The sequence below is a fragment of the Myxine glutinosa genome, chromosome 8 (assembly GCF_964187855.1).
Source record: "Myxine glutinosa chromosome 8, kmMyxGlut1.1, whole genome shotgun sequence".
NCBI classification, from domain to species: Eukaryota; Metazoa; Chordata; class Myxini; order Myxiniformes; family Myxinidae; genus Myxine; species Myxine glutinosa.
In genome coordinates this window covers 100,139,939-100,166,082 of record NC_136268.1, presented here as the reverse complement: position 1 = coordinate 100,166,082, position 26,144 = coordinate 100,139,939, and the positions used below count along the sequence as shown (strand labels likewise).

Genomic DNA, 26,144 nt, shown 5'->3' with positions numbered 1-26,144 from the left:
ATGGTAGCCCTGCGGTGAACCTTGCAGGAGCTACGGTTCCAGGGGGGGGGCTGTGTTATGAATTTGGTAATGCAACATCTAGAGCTAGGTAGATCTGAATAGGTAGGTATTCGGCTGTCGTGACAGGGACTCTACATGTAATAAGTTATTGATGTTCAGGCGGTTGTCGGGGTAAGATGTATGAGTGTGGATCTACCTGGAGATTCGAGTGTTAAATAGTGAGGGATTAAAGGTAACGCCCCTGTGAGTATCACCTAGTAATCAAACCTTTGTCCTTTATGGCACTGCAAACCACATAAACATTAGTTAGGTCCTTAGCGCAACATTAAATAATCCCCTTTCCCTGACAAGGACTTCGTATTAAATTGACAGGAAACCAGGTCAAAAACACCGCCATGATTGGCCGCCACCGTGTACACCTCCAAAGGCCTACAAACCTGGCCGGCACGTGTTATGCCAGGACCGCAGGGTCGCGTAACGGGGGAGATGTCAGGAGTCGCGGGAGGCTTTGATTGGCTGAGGAGTGCGCAATGTGACGTCATCGGCCACCAATATAGGCGACGGTCGGACGCCATTTCAACAGACACGGACACACGCGTCGATGAGCGATCAAGTCGGAAGTTGAGTTGAGTTCGTGGCAGGCACTGGCAGACGCAGGCAGGCACCAGAGAGTTGAGCGGTGGTGGAGAGTTGGAGAGGACACGCCATTCCAGTCGCAGTTCGAGTGCAGTTCGGGTTGTAGGGAGTCGCAGGAGACACACGAGAGCACACCCAGTTGGCACTGAGCAGTTCGTTGGCACTTGGCTGCCAGCACTCCCGCGTCGTCGAGTCGAGTGGAGTTGAAAGGAGTCCTTCCTGTCCCTGGTCAAGTGGAGCCGCTGGCCTGCGTCGGACGCGTGGTGCTTGGAGCGAGGGGCCTCGTGGTGTGCGATCGGGCCGGAAGGAGCGGTGCTGGACACCAACAATACAAGACGACAAAGACAGATAAGCCCGATCTCCGCGTATATTTTGAACGACGGGACGTGTTATTTTCGTGATTAATCTCCCTCGTTTGTGTTTGCTGTCAGTCGTGTGGGGACGTCCCGATTTAGGTTTATTAGAATTATTAGATTTACCGGCGGGCTTTTTCACTGGCTTTACTTTTCCTAATAAACCCTTATATTACTTTTTGTACATAATATCTGAACGCAGTTTTCCTGGGTGTTTGATTTTAATAGATAAGGTTGCGGAGCCTTCGCTGCGCCCCGCCATTCCGCGCGTTGGTGTTGAACTTGAGTCCGCCATTGAGTGTTCGCCTCGGGAGTTAAAGTCTCGCAAATCGGTCATCCGTAACTGTGGTGTTAATCACGGTTACGCGACAATACCTATCACAGGAGGTCCTTTCAAGGAACTCAAAATTCCCTCGCGACCTTCGTTAGACAACGCTCGCTACGGAGCTCGACGTCACGCGTCTTGTCCGACTTTGCTCGCCACGCCTCTTCCTCTTCCCTCTCGTCGTCTTCCGGTTCGGTTTCCTGTATCATTTAAAGTTAACCTTTTTAACTTTTGATAACTGTTCATGAACAATAAACCTTTTGAAGATAATAATAGTACATAATATCAGAAATATGTCAAGTGGGTGAAAACCACCAACGGAAGTGACGAATCCGTAACAAAACACAGACAAACAAACAAGAATATGTCATGCGGGATACTTGCAAAATCCGCCCCCACCCCCAAGAAAAAAAAAATCCATTGATCCAGCAAATTGTCCATTTCATCAAGATTAAAACTGACAATCTTGATCAAAGCTTGGGTCAACAGGAAGAAAAGTGACGATTTTTCAGATGAAAAATGATGATTTTGTAAGGTTGACCTTGAGTTGACCTTTGACCTATTGCCCTCAAAAATAGTTGGTTTCCCTATTTAGTGACAATGTGCAAATGCTGTTCAATTTTCAAGTCAATCGGATGAAAATTGAGGATTTAAAAAAACTTGGGCTATGCTGACCTTTTGGCCTATGTTGACCTCAAAAATAGTTGGTGGTTGAATTCAGTGACCAGATATGCAAGTCCTCTTCAAATTTCAAGTCAATCGGATGAAAATTGAGGATTTTAGAAATTTGGCAAAGTTGGTGACCTTTGGCCTGTTGACCTTTTGACCCCAAAAACAATAGGCTTCTCAATTGGGACGACCTATACAACTTGGTGAAGTTTTGTGACGATCGGTTTAGAATTGTGACCTGTAGGCCGGTGACAAACAAATAAACAGACAGACAGAACCACAAACGCAACCGACCAATATACGTGAAAAATCTTCGATTTTGCAAGTAACAAACAGACAAACAAACGGACTCAAATGCAATACCCTCCTCTGGCGAGGGTAAATATCGGTTACAACTGGAAATATCGGTTACAACTGGAAATATCGGTTACAACTAGAAATATCGGTTACAACTAGAAATATCGGTTACAACTAGAAATATCGGTTACAACTGGAAATATCGGTTACAACTAGAAATATCGGTTACAACTAGAAATATCGGTTACAACTAGAAATATCGGTTACAACTAGAAATTGTTATATAGGGAGGAGGTGATGCATAATGGCTGATTTCTGTTATATCTGGAGGAGGTGATCGGCAATGGCTGATTTCTGTTATATAGGGAGGAGGCGATTCATAATGGCTGATTTCTGTTATATAGGGAGGAGGCGATTCATAATGGCTGATTTCTGTTATATAGGGAGGAGGTGATCGGCAATGGCTGATTTCTGTTATATAGGGAGGAGGCGATTCATAATGGCTGATTTCTGTTATATAGGGAGGAGGTGATCGGCAATGGCTGATTTCTGTTATATAGGGAGGAGGTGATGCATAATGGCTGATTTCTGTTATATCGGGAGGAGGTGATCGGCAATGGCTGATTTCTGTTATATAGGGAGGAGGCGATTCATAATGGCTGATTTCTGTTATATAGGGAGGAGGTGATCAGCAATGGCTGATTTCTGTTCTATAGGGAGGAGGTGATTCATAATGGCTGATTTCTGTTATATAGGGAGGAGGTGATCGGCAATGGCTGATTTCTGTTATATAGGGAGGAGGTGATGCATAATGGCTGATTTCTGTTATATCGGGAGGAGGTGATCGGCAATGGCTGATTTCTGTTATATAGGGAGGAGGTGATCGGCCATGGCTGATCTTGATTTTTTGCAGGGGGCAAATAGTGGGGGGGCCTATGTACTCGATTTCAAGTTCGTGTGCAGTTCATGTTAATTTTGGCCAACCACTATAAATGTATTCTACTGGGTTCTACTAATCGGAAAAATTATGTCGCCGTTTTTTTCTGTTGACCTTTAGTGACCTTGACTCAAGGTCAAAGTTCAAACGTCATTACAGTGACCATAATTCATTCAAAGTACTGTATATCGACCTTGGTACCAAAATGTGGCAAATTTCACAAGGAACATTGATTATGACATTTGTTTTGTCATTTGCCCTCTCAGATGTTTGCAATAAGCAAATGACCTAATTAGAGAAAGAAAATATGCATAATTAACATGTAGTCTTCACCATACATGTAAATCCCATCACTTCGCATTATTATTGAATGCCAATCATCAGTTACCATCTCAAACGTGTTCTGCTGGATCCTAAACTGGAAAAATATGTTGTTTATTGTTTTCTGTTGACATGTTCTTGATATTAACTGACCTTTGACATGAACTTGACTTTACTTACCTTGACCCAAGGTGAAATGTCAAATGTCATTTTAACCATGTGATGCAATCAAGCAAAACAAGTCGGATGTCTAGAATATTGATTTTTGGATTCAAGTTCCCAATGCTTTTCTTTATACTGTTCATTCATCATGCTCATTTGCTCATGTTCGTTGGGTTTTTAGCCATTGTCAGTATTTTTAACATTTAATTTGTTGCCTATAAACACAAAATTGATTCTGGCAGATGTCCAAATCACTTTGCTTGTTCGCATCACATGGTTAAAATGACATTTGACATTTCACCTTGGGTCAAGGTAAGTAAAGTCAAGTACATGTCAAAGGTCAGTTAATATCAAGAACATGTCAACAGAAAACAATAAACATATTTTTCCAGTTTAGGATCCAGCAGAACACATTTGAGATGGTAACTAATGATCGGCATTCAATAATAATGTGAAGTGATGGGATTTACGTGTGTGGTGAAGACAATATATTAATTATGCATATTTTTTCTCTAATTAGGTCATTTGCTTTATTAATTTGCAAATTGCAAACATCTGAGATGGCAAATGACAAAACAAATGTCATAATCAATGTTCCTTGTCAAATTTGCCACATTTTGGTACCAAGGTCGATATACTTTGAATGAAGTATGGTCACTGTAATGACGTTTGAACTTTGACCTTGAGTCAAGGTCACTAAAGGTCAACAGAAAAAAATGGCGACATCATTTTTCCGATTAGTAGGATCCAGTAGAATACTGTTGCGGATATGAGGATTGCATTTTTTTGATTGTGTTGTATTATATTGGAAATGGTGATGAACATTGTTGAATATGGCCCCTCCTGCCTCCAGAGCTGTGTTTTTTTTTTTTGTTGTTTTGTTTGTTTTTTTTGTATACAAGATCGAGGCTCGTGAAAGAGCTAACATTAATCACACAAAAAGACAAACCGACACACAAAACACAAAAAACAAGGGGAGCGGCAGACAAGATGGGGAGAGAGGGGGAAGGACACAAAAGAGAGGGGGAAGAGGGGGAAGGACACAAACACAACATTTGAGAGCAGGGACATCGGGAGGACTTGGGGGGAGGTGGGAGAGGAATAAAACATATGAACACTGCAAGGACTCTGGGGTGAATTACCGGGGGTAGAAAAGATCAAGGTTTTCGATGGGGGAAGATAAGAGATGGTGGTGAACAGCTGTTTTAAAGACCTGGAGGGAGGAGTGGGATTGAAGGGAGTGGGGGAGTTTGTTCCAGAGGCGGGAGAAAAGGGGAATGAAAGAGTGAAGGTGAGCAGAGAGCCTAGACTTTGGCAGTTTAACCATAAGAGGGTTGCAGGCAGATCTTGTGCGACCTGAAGGAATATTGGGGGGACAGAGCACAGAGAGAGCTGGGGGAGCAAGGCCGGAGAGGAGTCGGTAGAAGACAGAAAGACCACCAACCTGCCTGCGGTGAGTGAGTGAAAGGCCCTCGGTGTTGACTACATCGCAGGAGATTCCAATGATTCTGAAAGCTTTGGCCTCAACAGCGTGAAGCCGAGCAAGGTGTGAGGCAGGAGCACCAGCCCAGAGGGGGGAACAGTATTCTATTGAGCTGCGGATGAAAGCCTTGTATGTGGTGAGGAGCTCAGGTGTGCCAAGGAAGGACTTCGCACGACGGAGGATGCCCAGTCGGCGACTGGCTTTGGAGGCCAGCTTGGAAATGTGGTTTTCCCAAGAAAGATCATGGCAGATAGTGAGACCCAAAAGCTTGAGCGACAGAACTTCTTGGAGAGGATTGTTGAGAAAGTAGATGGGAGGGTTGTCCAGTCGGTCCTTTCGGAGAGACATTGTAAGAGTGTGAGATTTGTCAGGATTGAAAGACATGTTCCACTTGTTTGACCAGTCTGTGATTTTGTCCAGGTCTGCAGAGAGTGAGGAGGCTGCAGACTGCCGATCTGAGGGATGAGGAATGGAGCGACAGAGAGTAGAGTCGTCAGCAAAGAGATAGAGAGGATTTTCAAGAGAGTCAGAGAGATCATTGATGAAGACCAGAAAAAGCACAGGGCCCAGAACACTACCTTGGGGAACTCCAAGTCCCGGTAAAGGTAAAGGTGTAAAGAGGTACCGGTAGTTATTCCATGAAACACCACATTGAAGGACACGATAAAACGCTTGTTCAGTAGCTTATATCTTATTATGTGTTTTAGAGTAAGGCCTTGTCTTCCATTAGAATAATACTCCATTGCACCGAATCAATTAAGAATAGCTCACCTTCAATACTTCCATTTCCCAGCCAAACTCTCCATCTGCGGGTAAAGCAGTTCACAAGCGTGGGGTGCACGCCCTCTCATTTCGCTGCTATAGTGAATATGTGCTCCGTGCTCTGTTTGAACAGGAGGGGCGGGGTCGCCCGGGAGAGGCAAGCCCAGGGCGCGCCACGAAGGGCGGGGCTGTTCAGCCCCATGCCCAAATAAGGAAACAAGCCCGTGGCTCGCCACAAGGGGCGTGCCGTCGGCGCCATGCCCAAATAAGGAGACAAGCCCGTGGGATTACCATACAAGGTCACGAAACAGAGCACGGGGGGGGGGGGGGGAGGGCGGTACCGAAACCGAAGAGGGCGTGTCAGACCCGCGCTGAAGGTTTGGACAGAAGGGTGCGACGATCGCTGGAAGAAGACACCAGAGATACGGCAGATGAGTCCAGGTGCGTAAGAGGGTCGGCAGTCCACCGGGAGAGAGTTCAGAGTTGCACCGGAGTTGCGTGAGAGATACGAAAAGCCTTTGACAAAGAGCCGCTTCAACCAGCCCCGTTTCAACCCGCCGAGTGACCCTGCCGGCGTGCGCTGTAAAGCCGAATACAAGGAGCTGCCGGCTCCTCGCTTCCCGCCCGGAGTGGACCTGCTCGCTGTGCCCTGTGATCCCGCCTGCTCATCCCTCCAAGTCCAAACGATTCCTACCCTTCCATCCATTTGCGTACGTGAGTTTGTTCTGTTCGTGCAGTCCTGGGTAGTAAACTAAGTCAGTATAAGCTAGTAATTTGCACTGTGTTACCTGCTTTTTCATGTCCGCTGTAAATACCCATGACTGCTCTTTTTGCTTATGTGTGTGTAAATAATAATAAACCCCGTTACTCTTCTGTACGTCTTCTTCTTCTTCCTCTTTGCATTCGTCGTCTTAGTCTTTTCCACATTGAATATCTGTGGCGCGATACGGCCAACGTTTGGGTGAATCGGGTTTAGTCGGGGAACAACTGTTCAGTCGCGGAGCCTCCGCTCGGCAAACATACCATCCTTAACCGCGTACCGTAACAATTGGTGTCAGAAGTGTGGGATCGGACCCGAAGCGCGCTTAACGCGCTCAAAATTACAAGCTGCTGGAAATTGTTTTGTTTTTAAAGAAAAACCCGAATTTTGAAATCGCGCCATGGCTGGTCAAGGCGACGGGATGCCGGTGGGAGAGATAGACGGGGTGGAATCGACCCAGGACCTCGGGGAAATGTATATGGAGGATGTGGTTGAGGGGGTATCAGGCGCACAAAATGGCGCTCTCGCGCACGTGGTTACAGCGGCACCAAATAGAGCCGCGCCCTTTGTACCAACGGTGGAAGACATGCAATTAATTATGGCTGAAATGGAGGCCCTTTTGGACAGGAACAGTGAGCGATTGTTAAACAAAATGGAAGCAATAACGAACGAAAGGAGGGCTAACAGTGAGCGATTGGGAAACCAAATTGAAGCAATAACGAACGGAATGAGGGCCGATATGGAGCGAATCGGCAAGATTGGGGACAGAATGGGTGACCGCATACAAAAATGTGGGGAGACCATGGATCGCATGGTGGGCGAAAGGGTCCCAGGGGTGCACGACGAGGTAACGCGGGTCGAGAAGCGCTGGTTGAGCGAAGCGGAGGAAAGCGCGGGTACAATGACGGGGGTAGAAATCGCGACACGGGGTTTGGAGCAGCCGGCGACCGCTGAAGAAGAAGAGGGTGTTTTATTAAAGCCAGCGGTCGTTGAGGTGAGTAAAGAAAAAGTGGAAGTGAGCATTGAAATTGAAGAGACCGGGGACTTAGAAAACCACTCGCGGCGGGAGGAAACGATGGAATATGTACAAAGTCCCTGCTCAAATCATGAGGATGTGCTCACCAACCAAATAAAGAGTTTGCAGGTGCGCGTGGAGAAGGGAATCCCCCAGGTGAGTCGTGCTGTATATTGTGCGGGTAGATTTTGTAGGAGGATGTTTAACGACAAGAGAATTGTCGCGCGATTGGGATCAAGGAAGCACCCGGGCGTTGGTGAAGGGTCGCGTGTGGAAAAAAAGTGTGCGTCAAGGGGTGAGCGTGTTACGAAGCGCGAGTGTGAAACCGAGTGCGAGCGAAAATGCACGTCGGGGTGTACGGAGTGTACGTGCGAGGGTGAGAGTGACCCGGAGAGTGAGTTGGTGGTGGAGCGGGTGCGAGAATGCACGCTTGGAATGGTCGAGGGTTTGCGAGGAAGCACACCTGAGTTGGTCATGGCGCGGGTGTGGGAGAGCCCATGTGAGCGCGTTAGTGGGTGGATGCAAGGGTGCACACCCATGGTGAGTGTTACGGAGGACGTAACGGAGGAGAGGTGTGGACCGAGGTGTGCGAACGGCAAGTGTGCGCAAGAGTGTGCGCGAGAGGTGTGTGTGGTGTGTAACAGGGAGAGCGTTGGTGGAATGTACGGACGGCGTTGGAACGCCGGGTTTTGTGAGGGTGAAAGGGGTAGCGTATGCGTGTGAGCATGCCGGTGAAGCATCGACGGTAACCGGGTTAGCGTTTAGGGCGACGGATAGCCGATGCGAGCACTCGGGGCGCGGTGTGCTTTGTTGGGTGCGAGGCCCGGCGCGGATCGATGCTGCGTCGCTTCTCTTCGAAGCGTCGTTGCCGATTCGGGCTTGGCCCCGCCCCGCACGGTCGAGTCCGGGCCTTGGCGGGCAAGGCGACCGGTCCGGTTCAAGGGCGAGTGGGAGGAAGCAGAACGGTGCCCCCTCGTGGGGACGGGGTTCCGACCGGGGGAGATTGAGCCATCGGGTCCGGGACCGCAAGGTACCGCGCCGAGATGGTGCGTGGAATCTCGGCCCGACCAAACCACCTCCCTTGAACCGAAAGCCGGACGGATTCAACCTGCAGGTGACCAAACCACCCGAATTCATTGCTCGGCTTTACGAAGCCGAGTTTGATGATGTCATGACGCACCGAGGCTAGGATATAGCGGACTGTGATGATGGTGATAGTGATGGTGGTTTTGATACGAAATTTAGAATAGTGGGTAGAATTGGCAGTAATTGGAAAATTTTTGATTTGTGGAAATTGGACGAGCAAAATTTATAGTAAGAGATGCCCCATGTGATGGGATGGCCAATCCACCATCCCTCACAACCAGGGGGGCAAAGGAGCACTATATTTATGGGGTTTGGCAGTGAAAACTAGCCCAGGAAGGTTAGGATATATCGTGTGTAGGGATCTAGAAAAGAACGACCTTAGGTGACGTTAAGGTTAGGTAGTGACAGATACCTGTAGTGGGGACGCAGGTAGATTAGTGTGGATCATAATGACGTGGGAGCGCAATAGTTTAAAGGGGCGACTGGGAAGCGCGAGTTTCAGAGGGGAGTAGTTAGATGAGATGATGCCGTGTGTTTGAGGATTAGAAGTGTATTGTGAAAAGGTGTGTGGAGCAGTGTATGAGTGAGTGAAGGTGATGGGTGTTGTGTTGACCAAATGGTCCAGGAAGGAAGGAGGGTGCAGGTGGCACCAGGTATGATTGCACAGGTGTGCAACAACAGGTATGAAGAACAGGTGTATGGAGAATGGCCACACAGTTGGCCTTACCTTAAATGGCCACACAGTTGACATCGCACGTGACAAAGCCGAATGCCTCAACTCTGTGTTCGCCTCGAAATCCTTAGTCCCAAACCCATCTCTCTCTGTTCCCACCTTTCCCAGTCGAACCCAAATGCTCCTGGACTCTGTGTCCTTCTCTCCTGACAAGGTGGAGGAGTTTTTGTCAAACCTCGACTCTGATTCTGCAACTGGACCAGACGGCATCAGCCCACGGGTCCTAAAATCCTGCTCTGCCGCTCTATCTCACCCTCTCTCTGTTCTTTTCACCCTATCTTTTGCTCAAGGTCATCTGCCAGCATCCTGGAAATCAGCTAACATTACCGCTTTACACAAAAAAGGTGCAAAAACAGATCCTTGCAACTACAGACCAATCAGCCTGCTCCCAATTATCAGCAAAGTCATGGAATCCATCATTGCTTCGGATATGAAATCTTTCCTCTTCTCCAATGGCTTGATCTCTGATCATCAATTTGGTTTCAGACCAGGTCACTCTACTCTGGACATGCTGCTTCTGCTGTCTCAACAATGGATGGAGGTCCTGAATGCCAAACAGGAAATCAGAGCTGTCTCCCTTGACATATCAAGGGCCTTTGATACGGTCTGGCACCCAGCTCTGCTCACCAAACTCTCCTCCTATGGTATCCATGGAAATCTCCATGCATGGCTTGCGGACTTCCTCTCTGGTCGTAGTCAACGTGTGGCCCTGAATGGATTTCTCTCATCTCCCCTTCCTGTTCAGGCTGGAGTTCCCCAAGGAAGTGCGCTGGGCCCTGTGCTTTTTCTGGTCTTTATCAATGATCTCTCTGACTCTCTGGAAAATCCTCTCTATCTCTTTGCTGATGACTCCACTCTCTGCCGCTCCATTCCTCTTCCCTCAGATAGGCAGTCTGCAGCCTCCTCACTCTCTGAAGACCTGGACAAAATCACAGACTGGTCAAACAAGTGGAACATGTCTTTCAATCCTGCCAAATCTCACTCTCTTACTATGTCTCTCCGAAAAGATCGACTGGACAACCCTCCCATCTACTTTCTCAACAATCCTCTCCAAGAAGTTCTGTCACTCAAGCTTTTGGGTCTCACTATCTGCCATGATCTTTCTTGGGAAAACCACATTTCCAAGCTGGCCTCCAAAGCCAGTCGCCGACTGGGCATCCTCCGTTGTGCGAAGTCCTTCCTCGGCACACCTGAGCTCCTCACCACATACAAGGCTTTCATCCGCAGCTCAATGGAATACTGTTCTCCCCTATGGGCTGGTGCTCCTGCCTCACACCTGGCTCGGCTTCACGCTGTTGAATCCAAAGCTTTCAAAATCATTGGAATCTCCCGCGATGAAGCTATCTCTGAGGGCCTTTCACTCACTCACCGCAGGCAGGTAGGTGGTCTTTCTGTCTTCTACCGACTCCTCTCTGGCCTTGCTCCCCCAGCTCTCTCCGTGCTCTGTCCCCCAAATATTCCTACAGGTCGCACAAGATCTGCCAGCAACCCTCTGATGGTTAAACTGCCGAAATCTCGGCTCTCTGCTCACCTTCACTCTTTCATTCCTCTTTTCTCCCGCCTGTGGAACAAACTCCCACACTCCCTTCAATCCCTCTCCTCCCTCCAGGTCTTTAAAACAGCTGTTCACCACCATCTCTTATCTTCCCCCATCCATAACCTTGATCTTTTCTACCCCCACTAATTCACCCCAGATCCACCTTGTTTGAAATTCCAACTTATTTCCTGGAAATCCTGGCAGTGTCCATATGTTTATACCTCTCCCACCCCCCCCCTTCACATGCCTCCCCCCCTTCACATGCCTCCCCCCTTCACATGCCTCCCCCCCAAAGCCCTCTCCCTCCCACAGATCTCTCGATGTCTCCATGTCTCTCGGTCCCTGCTCTCAAATGTTGTGTTTGTGTCCTTCCCCCTCTCTCCCCATCTTGTCTACCGCTCCCGATGTTATTTGTTTTATGTGTCTGTTTGTCTTTCTGTGTGATTAATTTTCGCTCTTTCACGAGCCTCGATCTTGTATACAAAAAAAAAAAAAAAAAAAAAAAAAAAAAATGGTTGTGTGGAATAAATGGTAGTGTGGAATATATGGAGTATTGGAATGGATGGTCGTGGAGTGAGTATGGTGGAAACTATGGAGTGGATGGTGCGAAGGTGTGAATGGGGGAAGAGAGGACCCCCATCACGGATACCCGAGGAGGGTAGTGTAAGTGTTAGGTAGAGGGTGTAGGTAAATTGTGGTTGGATATTGGCATCTGTGGTGCGGGTGAGAGAATGGTATTTGGATGGGTGCATTTGTGTTGTGGAAATGGCTGGGCGTGTAGCCTGTTCGTGTGTGTAGTTGGTTTGGGCACTCCACCACTGTGAGGATGTCGGCCAGGTGAGGCCGCAGGTGGGCTCTGGGAGCCGGTAGAGTTGTTGTGGATGGGGCCCGAGGATCCGGAGGACGGACCCAGATAGCCCAGTGCCAGAGGGCACCGAGGGGTGACAGAGCCAGGAGGGGCCTTCCCCAGTTAGTTAGGTTAGGGTGAGGAGCTAGGTAAGCTCGGGTGGCAACTGCAGTGGTGGAGGTGTGCAGGTGGGTAGACCTGCTGGGAGAGCTACACGCCCCATCCCAGAAATTGTGCAAGGGCACCGGGAGATGAATCGGGGGAGTGAGACCCCAAATTGAGAAGCACCACAGTTTGGTCAATGGGAATTGGTTTTTAGAACCCATAGTGTAAGTGGCCAATGGATTGGCAGGGAAAGACCCCGGGTAGTGTAAAGTGTGTTAATGTCATTTAGAGGATAGTTAGGATTGAAGTCTCCTCGCACCATCTACATCCACTCACCTGAGGTGACAGGTACTCCACACCATGCCAGGTTGTTTTAATTATTTTTATGATGCAGATGTTTGGATTGTGAGACGCATCATGACGTGGGTGTGACATTGTGCTTGTGTTCCATCTCTCCCACCTTATGAGGATTGATGAGGAATTGATGATGGCAAATTTTGAAGTAGAGGGAGTGAAGACGAATTTGGTGTAGGGGAAATATGGGGAAGACGTGACAGTAGCGACGAATTTGTAATGTGTAGATTTTGTACATATGGGGTAAGGGCAAGGGTAGTGCAGGTGACAGGGGGGTGACGTACGGTAGGGACGAGCTTTCTCACTTCGCCCTCCGTACGCATTTCGCCCTGCATTGCCTTGTTCGATGTGTACCCTTGTGACCTTACCCCTCGCTCATCTGTCACTCCCCCCTTTTGTCTCCCACATGACCTGTGCGCCATTGGGCGCCGAGGGGAGCGTGCGTGAGTCCGCCATTGTGCGCCCGGAACTCCCAGAACCAGCTGTCTGCATCGATGCACCACATTATGGACCACATGCCTGTGGCCGAGCACCACTGATGGACCCCATGGGTTGGGGCATGGCCCCTCTGCTGGAACCGGCCATGAGGGCCCGAAATCTTGCTGGCGGACCTTGGCCACAGGGCACCGATGCCCCACAGGTGAACCACACTAGTCGGCCCTGTGGGCCATAAATAAAAAAAGGACACGTTGGGTGCATTTCATTTTCAGTTCAAATAGGCCGCCAGTAAGAAAATGAAAGAAAAAGACAACATCTGGAAGAAAATAATAATAGCCAGCAGAGGGAGCCGAAGAGCAAGAGACCACCTGCAGGGTTAGGGGTTGTTGTTTTTATTTTCATGAACTATGATGACTGGGCACCGATTGGTGCTTGAGGGTGTGTTGGTGCGTTTTGGGTGCTTTCATCGTGCATTGATGCAGAGCAGACTGTCTCCCCCCCCCCCCCCCCCCCCCCCCCCAGAAAGAACAATTACAGGTCCTGGGTTAATTTTGTAAATAAAAGTAGCGTCAATTGTAAATAATGCTCCCCACCGTCAGTGTGTAGTTTGAAGACCATTCCGCAATTCGGTTAGCTGTGGGCGTGAGTCTGTTAGGCAGGGTGCAATGGAGCAACGGGACATATTTATTTATGTTTTAAAACTGTCACACTCAGGGTCAGGTTAAAAGTAGAGGGAACTACACCTACGTGTCACACTAAATAAAAGTTGTAGGCCGGGACGTGCCTAAGAGGAGGAGGGTGCAGTGTTGCGGATATGAGGATTGCATTTTTTTGATTGTGTTGTATTATATTGGAAATGGTGATGAACATTGTTGAATATGGCCCCTCCTGCCTCCAGAGTTGTGTAAAGGTAAAGAGGGCGTCCCGGTAGTTATTCCATGAAACACCACATTGAAGGACACGATAATACCCTTGTTCAGTAGCTTATATCTTATTATGTGTTTTAGAGTAAGGCCTTGTCTTCCATTAGAATAATACTCCATTGCACCGAATCAATTAAGAATAGCTCCCCTTCAATACTTCCATTTCCCAGCCAAACTCTCCATCTGCGGGTAAAGCAGTTCACAAGCGTGGGGTGCACGCCCTCTCATTTCGCTGCTATAGTGAATATGTGCTCCGTGCTCTGTTTGAACAGGAGGGGCGGGGTCGCCCGGGAGAGGCAAGCCCAGGGCGCGCCATGAAGGGCGGGGCTGTTCAGCCCCATGCCCAAATAAGGAAACAAGCCCGTGGCCCGCCACGAGGGGCGTGCCGTCGGCGCCATGCCCAAATAAGGAGACAAGCCCGTGGGATTACCATACAAGGTCACGAAACAGAGCACGGGGGGGAGGGCGGTACCGAAACCGAAGAGGGCGTTTCAGACCCGCGCTGAAGGTTTGGACAGAAGGGTGCGACGATCGCTGGAAGAAGACACCAGAGATACGGCAGATGAGCCCAGGTGCGTAAGAGGGTCGGCAGTCCACCAGGAGAGAGTTCAGAGTTGCACCGGAGTTGCGTGAGAGATACGAAAAGCCTTTGACAAAGAGCCGCTTCAACCAGCCCCGTTTCAACCCGCCGAGTGACCCTGCCGGCGTGCGCTGTAAAGCCGAATACAAGGAACTGCCGGCTCCTCGCTTCCCGCCCGGAGTGGACCTGCTCGCTGTGCCCTGTGATCCCGCCTGCTCATCCCTCCAAGTCCAAACGATTCCTACCCTTCCATCCATTTGCGTACGTGAGTTTGTTCTGTTCGTGCTGTCCTGGGTAGTAAACTAAATCAGTATAAGCTAGTAATTTGCACTGTGTTATCTGCTTTTTCATGTCCGCTGTAAATACCCGTGACTGCTCTTTTTGCTTATGTGTGTGTAAATAATAATAAACCCCGTTACTCTTCTGTACGTCTTCTTCTTCTTCCTCTTTGCATTCGTCATCTTAGTCTTTTCCACATTGAATATCTGTGGCGCGATACGGCCAACGTTTGGGTGAATCGGGTTTTGTCGGGGAACAACTGTTCGGTCGCGGAGCCTCCGCTCGGCAAACATACCATCCTTAACCGCGTACCGTAACAATACATTTATAGTGGTTGCCCAAAATTAACATGAACTGCACACGAACTTGAAATTGAGTACATAGCCCCCCCCCCCTCCCCCCCTCCTCGCCCACTAAAAGGGGAAGTTTGGGGATTGGCATTTTAATGGTTTCATCTTTCAAATATCTTGCCCCTCAGCCTCACCAACATGTTGCTTTGTGTCGTGTTCCAGGTATGCAACCATGACGGACACGAGTGAGTACACTGTGGAACAGCGTGTGGTGGTGAGCACGTGGGCTCATGAGAGGCCACACACGAACGAAACTATGACGGCTGTTCGTCAACGATTTGAGGACAGATTCGGAATACCTGCACCTCCTAAAATAACCATATTACGTTGGGAAAAGAAACTTTTCACCTTCGGCACTGTGACGGACAAACCGCGGAGTGGTCGAAAGGTGACGAGGCAGGACACGTGCGCCGGTGTCGCGGCTTCGATCCTGCAATCGCCGTTGAAGTCCATCAGGAAACGGTCATTGGAGTTGGGAGTTCCTCGGTCGACAATGATGCGACACATGAAAAAGGACCTTGGATTACATACGTTCCGAGCCCAATTGGCGAATGAACTCTCTGACCAAGATCCGGCTGACATGAAGGACACCGATTACCCATGTGACGATGAAGGATTTTGAATTGGGCGTCTTGACGGATAATCCAGCGGAGTGAAAATCGCTTGTATCATGGAGAGACCCATCGACATTTGGAACCATTGAAATTTGTTTAAGTTTACTTTGTGTTGTGAATAAAATTGTACGTGTTAATTGTACGTGTCTATGTGTACGTATGTACACAATCAGTGGAGTAAATTTTAGGAAAAAATAGATGGGGAGACGAGACATGGAGCATCCAATGGAAGAGGTCACCTGTTATCCTCAATCACCTTCGTTTAAAACGTGACCACTAATTGTTTATGTTTAATGTATATAACAGTTTAACTGTAGGGAGAGGTGAATTGTTTGAAGACTCCACTCACAAGATCGCCTGCCTGTTTCGAGGAACGAGTCAAACTTTCATGCTGCGTGGTCCATAATCGCCACTCACCTCTGCTGCAGGTGATTTATACCATGGATGGCATGTGTACACTAAGATGGGTAGTCGTTGGTGTGCATTCGGTACCCAAAGCATTGCTCTATCCTTGACAAAAGCATGAAACTGCAAAAGTTAGGCCACAGTGTGCTTTGCAGTTTTTCGTGTTGTTCAATGAACATCATCTGTGGGGAGGTGTTGTGGTCAATGTTCAGAATGACCTCAGACAAATGCACTTGTTTGGTTCGATTATTTTTTCAGCAATTATCCACTGCGTATCAATATTCATAAACGTGGTGGCACGACTATTCTCTGCGATATCGTTATTTGGAGCTTGTGGCTATGTATAAAGTAGGAATCACCATTGGATCTTAACCCCATATGAGTGTCACACAACTCTGATGCCATCCTGCATTTGATCTTTTTGCATTTGATCTGCATCTTTGACATTTGATCAAGCCATCCTGCATGATCCTGTCATCCTGTATTGCAAGGATGTTTTAACTACACAGGGTGAATCGAAAGTCACTAAACAGTTGTATATATATATATATATATATATATATATATATATATATATATATGTGTATACACACACAACACAACACACAACAGGCATTTTAAGGCCATTTTCCCTGCTAGGACGGGGGTTAGCCTTGCGGTCCCCATGACAATCTTCTTCATTTTGCCCTATTTTCTGCATCTCCCCTTGTTAACCCCCTTGCCCGCATTTCTTCTTCTTCCACCACCTTTAGCCAAGTCTTTCTCGGTCTTCCCCATCCGCTACTTCCTTCCACATTCATTTCCATCACTCTTCTCACCCAGTCACTTTCATCCTTCCTCAACACATGACCAAACCATCTCAACCTGTTCCTCTTCACAACATCAATCACAGGCTCTATTCCCATCATCTTTCGCAATTCATCATTTGTCTTCCTCTCTCTCAACGATACTCCACACATCCACCGAACCATTCGCATTTCCACCCTTTCCAGCCTTCATTGCTGCTCTACGTTCATTACCCATGTCTCACTCCCATAAATCATAACACTTCTCACACATGCAGCATACACCTTTCCCTTCAGCTTCAACGACACTCTCCTCCTCGTCAGCACACCACTCACTTCCCGAAACTTCTTCCATGTGTATATCTATATATACACAAAGAATTAAGTTAAGCACCCCCCCCGTTTTTTTACAACCTCGCACATTACAAGTTTGTTGTCGTCATAACAGTGTAATATACCCATGTTATTGCTATATTTTCTGGAGAAGTGATATTATGGTCACATAAAAACATAACAATCATGCCGTTTTCAATATTTTATTCTGAATAATTTTGGGAATTTTAGGCATATTTTCACCTCAATTTAAGTATGGAGCTATAGGTCCATCACGGACAGTGTGGATGACGTTTATGTTTTCTAACGTACAGTCATTGTTCTGAGAAGACCTCTAGCGATCTTTGCGTCAATAACGTGTGTAGGACCCACGTGATCGGATCACTGACTCAACCCTACGTCTCATAGACCCTGTAAGCCGTCGTATGCGTTGCTGTGGCAGGTTGTTCCATTCCCGATGTAATGCACGTTCGGGACATGTTGGGACGACAAATTGCGAAGATGGTCCCTCCAATAGCCAATCTGGATGAATTGGAACGTGCATTACATCGGGAATGGAACAACCTGCCACAGCAACGCATACGACGGCTTACAGGGTCTATGAGACGTAGGGTTGAGTCAGTGATCCGATCACGTGGGTCCTACACACATTATTGACGCAAAGATCGCTAGAGGTCTTCTCAGAACAATGACTGTACGTTAGAAAACATAAACGTCATCCACACTGTCCGTGATGGACCTATAGCTCCATACTTAAATTGAGGTGAAAATATGCCTAAAATTCCCAAAAAATTTCACCTTAAATTATTCAGAATAAAATATTGAAAACGGCATGATTGTTATGTTTTTATGTGACCATAATATCACTTCTCCAGAAAATATAGCAATATCATGGGTATATTACACTGTTTTGACGACAACAAACTTGTAATGTGCGAGGTTGTAAAAAAACGGGGGGGGTGCTTAACTTAATTCTTTGTGTATATATATATATATATATATATATATATATATATATATATATATATATATATATATATATATATACACATCTGGTGGTATATTATTACACCACTACAGTTACATCAAATCACCATGCATTTGCACATCTTTATTTAAAAAAAATTTGTTGTTTGTTTTGTTTCAGGTGTGTAAAGGAGAATCATTCCGTGGAGGAGTAATAAAGATGAGAGAATTTTTATGAAGAAGCAGTATTGGGGGAAGAAAAACCTGAAAATGAGGAAGCAATTCATCGAGCATGGCAGCAATATGAGGAACGTACGTTGTGTACATTTCGACTCGTACATCCCAGGAAGCATCCCCACCCGTGTACTCTGAAAATGAGGCAAAGTTGGAATAGCTGCACGAGGCGTCAACATTTCACCTTAATGATCATGTTTGTGAGTGTCATGGAACCGCAAGACTAATAACTTGCAAACTTGGGCGCAGGTGATAATTGTGCAGGAGCCGGTGCCTTGATCGCCCCCCTGTCTTCGCTTGATATAATCAATCTCTGAATTTTATTTTATTTTCAACAGTGGGTTTGAGTGGTCAAGGTGTTGGTTCCTTGCCTTGTAAAAGCCTGTTCGTGATGGCACAATATGGGAGTCTCATTGAGTTCTTCATTTAAGCAACATTGTTTTATTTCTAGCTCACACTGATGTCCTTTGTTTTTATTCACTTGTAGAACGGGCCTTTGTTGCTGCAGCACCTTCGGTAAGTCTGCTTATCTTTGGCATGTTGTAACATTTTGAACCCAATATTTGGATGTTGGAGAACGACCGAATCTTTTCCAGAGTAGCATCTGAGCCAGCATCGTTTTGGGAATCTCCTTACTTGATGGTAGCAGTTTCTTTGCAATTGTTATACTTGGTTGTTTGCCATTTCCTTCCCAAGAGGGGTTGTGACAGAATTTGGCTACGGTGCTGGTAATAGCTCGCCTTCTCGTTCTGTAGGACCCCATGGGATCTTTGATGGCCACCAACTAATGCCGGCAGATTGGACGCCCAGTTTGACGTCCATCCAAGGGAAGGCACATATTGAAGCGCTCTGCATGTGAAACACCGGGATGACAATTTATAGCAGGGCCGAGATTTGAACCCAGGTTCACAAGCTTTCCAGGCGAGTGTGTATGCCTTGACCATCCTGCCAGCCCCAGTTCTGTCATGGAATACAATTGTTTCCGCATCCACACGCCTTTTATTGGAGATGTCACACTCAGTCAGATTGGGGAATGCGACCAGGGGATATACACAAATTAATGCGCCTGCACACCTATTACATTACCTTTGCACCAGATGTTATAACCAGGTTTGATTGATGATGTCACTTTATGCTCTAACTAGCAGAAGTACCCGGCGTTGCCGGGCGGGGGAGGGTGGGAGGGGGAGGGCAGGGGCGGAAGGGGAGGGGAGGGGGAAGGGGAGGGGGAAGGGGAGGAGGAGGGTGGAAAGGAGGGGGCAAGGGGTGGAGGGGGAGGAGGGGAGGAGGAGGGTGGAAAGGAGGGGGCAAGGGGTGGAGGGGGAGGGGGGAAGAGGAGGGGACGGGGGGGGCACAGGGGATTCTTCTCAAATGCGCTAAGTTAAATATGAATAAAAAATATGGATCTCGTCATCGGAGGTCATTTTTAGGTAGGCCATGTCCTTCCGAGGCCCAATGGCCATGTCTATGCCAAAAATCAAGTACGTGAGCGAGTCTTGAGGCGAGGATGCAACATCACGTGATCGCTCTGAGCGAATCAGCGAGCTGCTCTGGCACAGGCTGAGATTCAGTGTATAATGTTCCTCGCTGAATGCGCTAAGTTAAATATGAATAAAAAATATGGATCTCATCATCGGAGGTCATTTTTAGGTAGGCCATGTCCTTCCCAGGTCCAATGGCCATGTCTATGCCAAAAAGCAAGTACGTGAGCCTCTCCGTTTAGGAGTCCATAGGTAACACACACACACACACAAACTGTTTTATTTATATAGATGGCAGAATGTTTAATCGTTTTTGCTACCGGCAAGTAAAACTAATCTTGTGTTGTGCCTTGAGGTTGTTTTAATCCCACTTCTTGGTTTTTGGGGAATTTATTCAACTTCAGAAATGAGAATTTCTGCTTCCTGCATGATGTTTTCAAGTGTCTGATCCAAATGTATTTGTGGGTATATAACCATGCTGACAGGAACGGTTTGTGAGTGTGTCAACTCTGCCATCTCCACAATGTATATTTTGATGAAGTGTGTGTGTGTGCATGTGTGCTGATTGACCAATGGTGGATCTGAAAGTGCAGCAGATGATGGGTGAGTTTGCGTTTTATATTTTCACATTTCCTCAATGCTACAGATGAACATAAGACAGACTTGTATTCGGATCTCCTGAGGTGCAATTTGCTGGTCGATGCAGAAATGATGATTTTTCTTCTTGTCAGAGTTTTGTCTCTGAAAATGGGTTTTTGTCTTTCGCCCCTATCTGATGTGTCTGACCTTGATTTTTAGTTTTAATATATTTGCTGTACTGTACATTGTTTTTATTTTGTAATTGCACCGCACGTGGTTGGCTCTGTTTCCGGCAGGTTTCCTTGAGGGTGTAACTGGCCCATAATGGTCTTTTCCATTCGTATCAAAAGTCCAGCTGGAGTAAGTTGTCTTTGTGGCCGGGGAAGATAGAGTTCACTGTCATGGAGGCTTTTGGAAAAGGGGTAGGTTGAAGTGATTGTTTCAAGTTTTATTTTTATTTATTTATTTTGCCCATCAGCATTGTGCAGAACACATAATGTCACCCAACACCCAACAACGAACACTTAACCCCACCCAACACCCAACAACGAACACTTAACCCCACCCAACAGAACACATAAAACATTGTGTTCTGAGATCAGAACACATAATGTTTTATTTGTTCTGTTGGGTGGAATTAAGAAAAGCCAAGGGAGAGGGAGGGTCAGAAGGTGCCTTCTCACGTGGGTGCCTGAAAGTCTGGCAACATTGCTGAACTAAGTGTGCAAGGCTGAACTAAGTCATATCCTTTGACTGCCAATAATTTTGCCATTGCAAGTCTTTCGGAAGCAGCGCTCAATTTCCTCGGAAGCAGAGCCGATTCCAATTTGTCTGTTTGGTCAATTGAGGCTATTATAGCCAAATCCATGCCACAGGGGTTTTTTTTTTTTTCTTTCAACAAATTAAAATACTTATTAATTGACATATGTGGGAAAATTACATGCCCAGACCTGGAATTGAACCCAGGTCCTCTGGAAAACAATACCAGTGCTCTGTCGTCTGAGCTATCTGGGAGACCCTGACCAAGCATGCAATTTCCCCACGCATATAATTGCCACTTTATTTCCATCACTGCTTCTGGGGCACTTGCTGCCAACCATTGGAGCACCAACTACGCCTCCAGTGGTGTTTTTAATAGCGGACATGGATTTGTCCCCCATTCGAGGAAGACTCTCTCGTTGGTGCTCCTTTTGGAATATATTTGTTTTGCGGTGTATAGGTAATTGGATCCTAAATGCACGGTTAGAGCAGCTGTGAGGAATAGGATTTTAACTCACCGATCTTGATGAGTATAAACTCTTCTGGTGCTGCATGAGCGTTTGTTTATTGTTTTGTACCGTCTCTGATATGTGTGCTTTGATTTTTATTTTGTCCTTCCAAGGTTCACATGGACAAACTCGGCCAAGGGAACCCAAGAAGGTAAGATCAGTTTATTTGTAGTTCCCAAATGCTACTTTGTATCGCCTCCCCATTTGCCTGTGATCTATCGACGAGTCCGTTGTAAAACTTAAGATGCTCACCTTTGTGAAGTTTGAACCTTTTGTTGTATTAATCTATCTATAATTCCAGTAATCTCTGTGTGTATGTGTGTGTGTATGTGTGTATGTGTGTGTGTCTGTGACCGCTGTTTCTCGACAACCACGGGTCCGATATACTTGAAACTTGCCAGGTATATTGCTGGGGACCCGAGGATGTGCCTTTTCAAGGTTTCATATTAATCGGAGAAGTAGTTACCGAGCTATGGCGATTTATTTACCAAACTCCGCAAGCCGTTCGCTTTGGACCAAACCATTTCATGTAAATAGAGGGGGGGGATTGTCACCGTACTCGCAAGCCGTTCGCTTTGGCTTTGCGAATGGACCAAACCATTTCATGTAAATAGAGGGGGGGGATATAATTTTAGATATATATATAGTACGGGCATGCCCTAGTGTATATAATGAAAGGAACTTCTCATTATCTGAACTTGTTAATTAAAATGTTAATCTTTTATGGATCACTAGCAGAAGTACCCGGCATTGCCTGGTGGGGGAGGGGAGGGGCGGGGGAAGAGGAGGGGAGGGGAACGGGGGGGGAGAGGGGGGAGGGGAGGAGAGGGGGGGAAGGGGAGGAGAGGCGGGGAGAAGAGGGGGGGGAAGTACCCAGCATTCAGTGTATAAACGTGAGGGAGAAGAGGGGGGAGGGGGAGGGGGGAGGGGAGAAGAGGGGGGAGGGGGGAGGGGAGGAGAGGGGAGGGGGGGGAGGGGAAGGGGAGGGGGAGGGGGAAGGGGAGGGGTAGGGGGGAGGGGGAAGGGGAGGGGTAGGGGGGAGGGGGAAAAGGGAGGGGTAGGGGGAAGGGAGGGGGAGGGGAGGACGGAGGGGGAAGGGGGAGGGAATGGGAGGGCCAGTCAACAATGACGTTGCAGTTCTCATGGTCGGAGAGCAGCACAACAATCGCGACATCGTCCTGAATCTTCGCAACAGCACGAAGCGGATTTTGGAGACTCACCGATCCTGTGACGCCCTCCAGTACCGACGTTGCCGGGTGGGGGAAGGGAGACCCGTACATTCCCAACCCGTACATTCGCCCTGTCGACTCAAGCTCACTCGGACAAAAGCCTCGCACAAATTACACCGTGAAGGCCCAATGGCCATGTCGATGCCACAAATCAAGTACGTGAGCGAGTCGGGCGCACTGAATTGAAAATATATAGAACGCTCATACTCCGTGAAAAGTGAAGCCAACTGGCGGCGGAGATGGAACATCACGTGATCGCTCTGAGCGAATCAGCGCGCTGCTCTGCCACCGGTCAGAATCTGTGTATAGTATTCCTCGCTGAAAAAAAATCGATGTGAAACATGCTACTATCTATGCTAAATCATGCTAAATCATGCTAAATGCTAATCATGCTAAAATCTATGCTACTTGCTGTGAGTTTATGGCGGCAAAGAACATCACGTGATCACGTCACGAACATCATTCGTGATCACGTCATCACGTGATCGTGATCGTCATCAATGAGAGCGAATCAGCGCGCTGGAAATTTTCCTTCCTTACTCATGGCGTAAATAAATATACTGCCGTAAATATGGTACATTATTAAAAAATAAATGTACTACAATATTTTTGAAAGATTTCATTGGTTGCGAGGAGACGGCAGCATGTAAAAACCGTTTGAATATTTGAAATACAGTTTGATCCAGAGGTAAGTGGTATGGTCTTGTTGGTTGGTGGACACGATATGTGTAAGGGAAATTATTTTGGTGTCCTGTATCTGGTCGTGCTAGTTGGTGAACACGGTACATTTAAGGGAAATGATTTTCTGTCATTCTTCTGAGTGGTTGCTTCTCCTTCCCCGTATTTTTGTTCATTTTATTGTTTTTTTCCACTCTCTTGAGTTGTGGGCCTTCCTTTAGTGGTATTACATTTATCATCATCATCATTGGAATGTCTGTTGTAAAGATACGGACATCAAGTCCGTATCTTGACGCAGAGAGCATCAAGCACCATCTTTTTATACCAGGCAACGGCAACGCACTAACGCAGACCTCGCTCGGCCCCGCCCATAGCTGCCTCGCTCGGTCCCGCCCACAGCGACCTCGCTCGGTCCCGCCCACAGCGACCTCGCCCGGCCCCGCCCACAGCGACCTCGCTCGGTCCCGCCCACAGCGACCTCGCTCGGTCCCGCCCACAGCGACCTTGCTCGGTCCCTCCCACAGCGGCATCACTCCGCCCTACACGGCACTATCTATATATTATTCGTACAATGCCGGGTACTTCTGCTCGCTGAAAAAAAATCGATGTGAAACATGCTACTATCTATGCTAACAACAACAACAACATGCATTTTAAAGGCCATTTTCCCTGCTAGAGCGGGGGTTAGCCTTGCGGTCCCCATGACAATCTTCTCCATTTTGCCCTATTTTCTGCATCTCTCCTTGTTAACCCCCTTGCCCGCATTTCTTCTTCCACCATCTTTAGCCAAGTCTTTCTCGGTCTTCCCCGTCCTCTGCTTCCTTCTACATTCATTTCCATCACTCTTCGCAACCAGTCACTTTCATCCTTCCTCAACACATGACCAAACCATCTCAACCTGTTCCTCTTCACAGCATCAATCACAGGCTCTATTCCCATCATCTTTCGCAATTCATCATTTGTCTTCCTCTCTCTCAACGATACTCCGCACATCCGTCGAACCATTCGCATTTCCACCCTTTCCAACCTTCGTGCTGCTCTACGTTCATTACCCATGGCTCGCTCCCATAAATCATAACACTTCTCACACATGCAGCATACACCTTTCCCTTCAGCTTCAATGACACTCCCCTCATCATCAGCACGCCACTCAGTTCCCGAAACTTCTTCCATGCACATCTCACTCGAGCAACCGTTGCCGAGTCTGATCCACCTTCTCCATTCAGCATGTCTCCGAGGTAGCAAAATGTTTTCACACCTTCCAGCTTCACGCCGTCTCCAAGATCCAACTCAACATTTCCTCCATCTGCAGCTCCCTCTGTGCACACCTTACATTTGAATGTAGCTGCCACACTGGTTAATGACCCTCTCAGACCACTACATTTTTGATGAACCCACTCAGCGCACATTGTACATTGAATGGAGTTCACTCCGACACCCTTCCTACACACAGCACAGGGCCACTTCCCAGTTCTTTCCACCTCACCACATGCCTTACCACTTGCCATCACCTTCGTCTTTCCGATATTCACCTTCAGACCTTTTGTCTCCATACATTCCTTCCACGTGTTCATCTTTTCCTTCAGTCCATCCATACTTTCCGCAATCAACACCAGATCATCTGCATACAACAACTCCCACGGTAAACCCTCCTTTACGTTCTGAGCCAGCACCTCCATCACAGCTACAAATAGTAGTGGACTTAGTACCGACCCCTGATGCACTCCCACCTTCACCTCAAACTCACCACTGTACCCGTCCTTCGTCCTTACAGCTGTGCGCGCTCTTTTGTACATTGCCATCACTACTCTGATCAACCATTCCTCCACTCTTAACTTCCTCAATGCCCATGTCAATACTTTGCGTGGTACCCTATCGAATGCTTTCTCCAGATCAACAAACCCAAGAAACAACTTCTTCCTCTTCTCCATGTACTTCTCCTGCAACTGCCTCACAATGAAAAGCGCGTCTGTCGTTCCTCTTCCTGGCATAAATCCAAACTGCATTTCGTCGATCTTCACTTTCTTCCTTATCCTCCTCTCCAACACCCTTTCGAATACCTTCATTCCATGCTCCAATAACTTTATCGCTCGGTACGAGCCACACTCCAGAGGGTCACCTTTCCCCTTGTATAGAGGGACGAGGGTACTCAGTTCCCAATCCACTGGAATGCGGCCTTCTTTCACCACCAGATTACAGATCTCTGTCATTCTCTTCACACCCCAACTTCCTACTGCCTTCAACATATCTCCCACAACTCCCGTCGGCCCTCCCGCTTTTCCACCCTTCATTGCTTTTATCGCTTCCTCAACTTCCTTCTCAGTTATCTTCTCTGCCGGTCCTAAAACAGGGTTACCCTCTATGTTGCCATCCCATTCATTCTCTGTATTCAACAGCATTTCCATATATCTTTTCCATCTTCCTTTAATTCCATCTGGGTCGACAACGATTTGTCCCACTTCATCCTTCAAGCAACTCACCCCCATCACATCACACCTCTCTTTCGCTATCTGCTTTGCAATCCTGAATACTGCTTTCTGACCCTCTCCCGAATCCAAGCGTTCTCCGAACATTTTCCTACATGCCTCCTGCGCCTTTGCTACCTCTTTCTTTGCAGCCT

General features: G+C 47.5%; 1 long non-coding RNA gene across 7 annotated transcripts in view; it reads left to right on the top strand.

Annotated features, from left to right (window-relative positions):
* Positions 1–26,144, top strand: part of LOC137411668 (uncharacterized) — a 52,140-nt gene that overhangs the window by 22,089 nt on the left and 3,907 nt on the right. For 3 of the 7 annotated variants that reach the window (XR_013624357.1, XR_013624358.1, XR_013624359.1), the window contains exons 2-7: positions 15,115–15,994; positions 18,237–18,367; positions 18,777–18,805; positions 19,045–19,218; positions 20,646–20,771; positions 21,731–21,768. This is a non-coding gene — a long non-coding RNA (uncharacterized LOC137411668). Of the gene's footprint in view, positions 1–15,114; positions 15,995–18,236; positions 18,368–18,776; positions 18,806–19,044; positions 19,219–19,566; positions 20,772–21,730; positions 21,769–26,144 lie in introns of those variants that run through there. The other 4 variants (XR_013624361.1, XR_013624362.1, XR_013624363.1 and 1 more) reach the window with 4 other exon arrangements.